The following is a 6,000-nucleotide window of genomic DNA, read 5'->3' as shown; positions in this document are numbered from 1 at the left end:
AAAAAAAAAAAGAGCAGGAGTGGCAATGTTAATTTCTGATCAAATTGATTTTAAGACAAAATCCACCATATGAGACAAGGAGAGACATTATATAATGATTAAAGTATCAATTGAACAAGAAGATATAACCATAATGAATATCTACAGACCCAATAGAAGAGCCCAAAAATATATAAATCAGACTTTAACAGAACTGAAAGTCAAATAGATGACTCCACAGTCTTAGTAGAAGACTTTAACATGCCACTTTCAATCAAAGATAGAACAACTGGAAAGAAACTCAACAAAGGCACAGAAGAGTTAAACAATACAATCCACCAACTTGACCTTATAGACATCTACAGAGCACTTCACCCAACAACAGCACAATATACATTCTTTGTAGTTCACATGGAACGTTCTTCATGATATACTACATATTAGGCCATAAAGCAAACCTGAATAAATTTTAAAAACATTGACAAACTGGAAAGCATCTTCTCAGATCATAATGATATAAATTAAGAAATCAGCAATAGGAAGATCAATAGAAAAAGAGCAAACACGTGGAAACTGAATAATACCCTCCTTAAGAATGACTGGGTAATAGAAGAAATAAAAAATGAAATTAGGGTAAGATGGTGGAATAGGGAGAAAGATTGCACAGACCCTCTTCAACAAAGAAAAGGGGAACCAATAAACACAGACACAGAAGATAATCCTGGACCTCTGAGCCTTGAAGGGAAGGATATAGAAGTGGACTATACCTCAACTAGTAGAAGAATTTGCATCAAAATACCATAAAAGGAGACATACGGAGCTGCAGTCTGGCAGCAATCCTGAGCAAGCCTGATGGCATGGCACAGACAGCTTGGAGAGTGCTGAATGGTGATAGGACCTAAGAATTAACCTAAAAATCAGCCCTGCTAGCCAGGGACTGCACAGAGGACTGCTCTGGTGGCTGGGGAATAAAACTCGAAGCACCAGTGAAGAGAAAGGCAGGCTGAGCTGTGGACTTTTGCCTGTCCAGAGCATGCTGCCATTTTAAATGTTTACAAGTGGTGTGAACATTTTGGATATTTAAAGAGACAGCACTCTTCGAGATTCCAGGGGCTTAAGAACAGGTTCTGTTTGCCTGTAACCCCAAGGACATGCCAGACCTCGACAACTGAAAAGGTGCAATATTCCCCTTGTCACTCTTATACCCAAACCCCTTGGTGAATGGAGGTATGGCTATCCCCCACTCCCACGCACTTTCTGGGCCTGCAGGAACTCCATTCCAGTCTGTGTGCTCAGGCAGAGCCTGGGTGCCCTGCCCAACCCTCCCCTAATTTTTTTTCTTTTTCTTTTTTCTCTTTCTTTTTTCTGGTTTTTAGTTTCCTTGTTTTTGTCTGTTTTAAAACTACTATTATTAATACATTTGTCCTTTTTACTATTATTCTTTATTCTTCCCCTCTGAGGTCCTAGTTTTCAGCTCTTTTTCTTTTCCCTGTTCATGGTTAAAAATTTTTTTCTTTTTTTTTTTTTTTTTTCTCATGCTTAACCCTGTTCCTTGTTTTTCTTTTTGCATTTTCCCTGTTTTTCTTCATTATTTTCCTCCTCTACTTTTTTTCTCTTATTGCCCTATACCCAAATATTGCAGGTTTTCTTGTTTTTTTCTTCTTCTTTTTCCCTTTTTCCTTTTTTGGGTTACTGTTCCTGTGTGATTATATGGTGCACTTTTTGTCCATGTGCTTTTAGTTTGGCTATTCCATTGTAATTTTTTTTAATTTAGTGGGAGACAGCAACAGTCCCCATAAGACACAACTACACCCACAGAACTTCTAAATGGTAAGGAAGTTAAGAGAGTTGCAAGATAGAATGGATTGTTGTAACAAGATCTGTACCTCACACCATACACAAAAACAAACTCCAGATGGATCAAAGGCTTAAATGTGAAACCTAAAAGTATACAGTTCCTCAAGGAAAATCTAGGGGCAAATTTAAGGCCCTAATATATGGCATAAATAGACTATACAATAACCAAAAGATGGAAACAATCTAGGTGCCCATCAACTGAGGAATGGATAACCAAACTATGGTACATACACACAATGGAATACTGTGCAATGCTAAAAAATAATGTAGAATCTGCAAAACACCACATAATGTGGATGAACTTGGAGGACACTATGCTGAGTGAAATAAGTCAATCACAAAAGACAAATACTGTATTAGTCCATTATTGTAAAAGTTAAGGAAAGGTTTATCTATAGTAGGAAATTTTCTTTGTTGGTTATCAGGGGTGGAAGGGGAGGGGAGGGAACGCTATTAGATAGACAGAGATAAGTTTTGATTTGGGTGAAGAGAAGGGCAATGTACCAAATGTGAGTGAACAATATGGCACATTGAGAAAGAGAAAGACATAGAGAGGTACATGAGAGTTACAGACAACAAAGATGAACCCTTTTGTACATACAGTACTGCATTGTCAGTGAAGGCAAACATGGGTATATGGGTGGATAGATGGGAGGATAGGCTGAACTATTTAGTTATGGGGAGTGTATCCAAGACCATGTATAGGGTTGGCAGACAATGGTCCTATAAGTTTATGTGAATGATCAGAATTCTCAGGTATATAGTAGAGCTGACAAGGGGCAAGGTTGTGGTCACTGCTTGGTCACAGCCAGATACCCAATAGGACTGAGTAGTTAAACCTGTGGGTTTGGGACCATAGTCGCAGGGGACATCAAGTTCAATTGGCATAACATACTATACAAAACATTGTTCTACCTCCTACTTTGGCAAGCAGTGACTGAGATCTTAAAAGCTAGCAAGCTGCCATCTAGATGCAACAATGGGTCTCTCCTCATCCAGAGCAAAGAATGAAGAAAACCAAAATTCATGGAAACAATTAGTCCTAGCAACTGGTACACCATCTGATCTGCAGCCTATACAATTATGAGACCAGAAGAACTAGATGGTGCTCGGCTACCACTGTCATCCACTTGGAAGGGGATCTATGTAGGAGATCCTTGATAGAGCGGGAGAACAATGTGGAACAAAACTCAAAATCATTTGGAGAAAAAAAAAGGGGGGAGGTGACCAGGTTTATTGGTCTGATAGAGCCTGGTGGAACCACTGAGACTATGGCCCCTAGCTGTCCTTCAGGTCTGGAATTGAACCCACACCTGTGGTTTCCAGCCAAACAAAAGACAGGCATATGAGTTGAACATTTACCGCAGGTAGATACACTCATTGGAGAGATCAAGCATGGGAGAAAGAAGGGCTGCCTATGCACAGGGAGACAGCACAGGGGGCAGGAGTCCATGGAGGGATGGACACTGGGAAGAGGTAACTATGGGGAGGAAGTGGGAGGGGAGCTGTTGCATTGTGGTAAACTGTGGTCAGTGTCATGAGAAAAAGTGTATGTGAACTGCTGTGTGGAAAGTGAATTTGCTCTGTAAATCTTCACTCAAATCACAATAAATAAATAAATAAATTTTTAATAAAAAAACTATCTACCAATTTGGAGCTCTGGTAACATAGTGCCTAAGGCATCTGACTGCTAACCAGAAGACTGGCAGTTCAAACCCACCAGCCACTCCTCGGAAAGAAGGTTGAGCAATCTACTTCCGTAGATTCACCGCCTTGGAAACCCAAGGAAGGGTTGCTATGAGTCAGGGCTGACTCAACAGCCCATAACAACAACAACAATCTACCAATTTGGCAAAAATTAAAAATACTTAACACCCAGTGTTGGCAAGATTATGACCAAAAGGAAGTATAAATTTACTTACTTTCTGGAAGTAATATGTCAATATATATCAGAATGCTTAAGGCCCATACCTCTTAACCTAATACTTCTACATTGAACAATTTATCACACAAATATTTTTACACAAAAATGCAAATATTGTTGTTAGGTATTGTCAAGTCAGTTTCAACTCACATCAACTCTATGGACAACAGAATGAGAAACTACCCAGTCCTATGCCATCGTCACAATCGTTGCCATGCTTGAGTTCATCATTGCAGCCACTGTGTCAGTCCTTCTTGCTGAGGTCTTTCCCTTTTTTTTTACCAACCCTGTTTTCCCTAGCATGATATCCTTCTCCAGGGACTGGTGCCTTCTGACAACAAGACCAAAGTATGAGAGACAAAGTCTGGCCATTCTCACTTCTAAGGACCATTTCAGTTGTAGTTCCTCCAAAACAGATTTGTTCGTTCTTCTAGCATTCCCTGAAACATACAATATTCTTTTCAAAAACTTTAAAGAAGTCTTTTGTAGCAGATTTTCCTAGTGCAGTGCATCATTTGATTTTTGGACTGCTTACTTCCATGGGCGTTGATTGTGAATCCAAGTAAAAAGAAATCTTTGACAATTTGTCTTTTCTCCATTTTTCAAGATGTTGTTTCTTGATCCAGTTGTGAGGATTTTTGTATTCTTTATGTTGAGGTGCAATCCATACTGAAGATCGTATTCTCTGATCTTTATCAGTAAGTACTTCAAGTCATATTCACTTCCAGCAAGTAGGACTGTGTCATTTGCATATCACAGGTTGTTAATGAGTCTTCTTCCAATCCTGATACTACATTCTTGTTCACATAATCCAGTTTCTTGGATTATTTGCTCAGCATACAGATTGAATAAATATGGAGAAAGGATTCAACCTGAAGCACACTTATCCTGGTTTTAAGCCACATACTCTTAACACACTACCCTAGCCAGGGAAAATGTCATTTTTATTCATGACTATCAATACTGTAAATGGATATAACCCATGTGGAGGGCCATTTGGCAATGTTTACAAAAATTTTAAATGGACATAGCTTTTCACACAGTAATTATACCTCTAGAAATTTATCAAAAAAAAAAAAAAAAGAGAGAAAGAAATTTATCCTACAGATATGTGCAAATAATATATGTCCAAAGTTATTCACTGTAGTAGAGTTAAAAATAGCAAAAGATTAGTAGGAGTCTAAATGTCCATTACATAAGTCAAGTAAAATAAATTATGGTAAGTGTATTCTATGCACTATGATACAGCTATTAAAGTGAATGTGAAGTTTTATGCATATATGTATAAAGCTCAACCATATATTATTAAGTTTAAAAGCAAGACAGAACACTATATTATTTCTTATCTAAATAAGAAAAAGAAAAACCAAAACAAACCAAACTTACTGCCATTGAGTCCATTCTTTCTCATAGCAACCCCCATTTGGTTTCCAAGGCTGTAAATATTTACAGAAGCAGACTGCCCTATCTTTTCTCCACACAGCAACTGCTGGGTTTAAACCACTGACCTTTTGGTTAACAGCCAAATGCCTTAACTACCACACCACCAGAGCTCCTTTGGATAAGAACAGGAGGATGTGTATTCAATTTCTTTATGTATATATAAAATACTTGGGAGACGATATAAGGAAATAATACCAGTCTGGAACAAAAGTGAGTGACTGAGGGACAGGGGTAAGAGGAGGACTTCTCACTTCACACTTTTATACCTTTTGATTCTTGGCCCATGTTAATATGTTATTTATTTAAATAAATAAAATACTACAGATTTATAATAATAATATTGCTGTTGTTAGCTGCCATTGGGTCAATCCCCAATTTATGGGGACCCCACGCATAACAGGATTAATTGCTGTCAATTCCTCCTTCATCTCCACGATCTACATTGGTTGATTTTCAGAAATAAATCACCAGGCCTTTCTTCTTTGTCTTAGTCTGAAAGTTCTGCTGAAACCTTTTCAGCATCACAGCAACTTGCACGCCTCCACTGACAATGGTTGCTGTGCATAAATTACATTGGCCAGAAATTGAACTCGAGTCTCCTACATGAAGGGCAAAAATTTGACCACTGAACCACCACTACCACCTCAATAATGAGTAACTAACATGTAATAGTATTTAAGAAGTCTTGATGGCACAGTGGTTAAGTGCTCAGCTGCTAATCCAAAAGTCAGCAGTTCAAACCCACCAGCCACTATGTGGGGAGAAAGATGTGTCTGCTTCCATAAAGATTTTCAGCT

The sequence above is a fragment of the Orycteropus afer genome, unplaced genomic scaffold (genome assembly GCF_000298275.1).
Source record: "Orycteropus afer afer isolate SDZICR_OR568_19922 unplaced genomic scaffold, OryAfe1.0 scaffold00086, whole genome shotgun sequence".
Taxonomy (NCBI): Eukaryota; Metazoa; Chordata; class Mammalia; order Tubulidentata; family Orycteropodidae; genus Orycteropus; species Orycteropus afer.
This window is presented reverse-complemented; position numbering follows the sequence as displayed.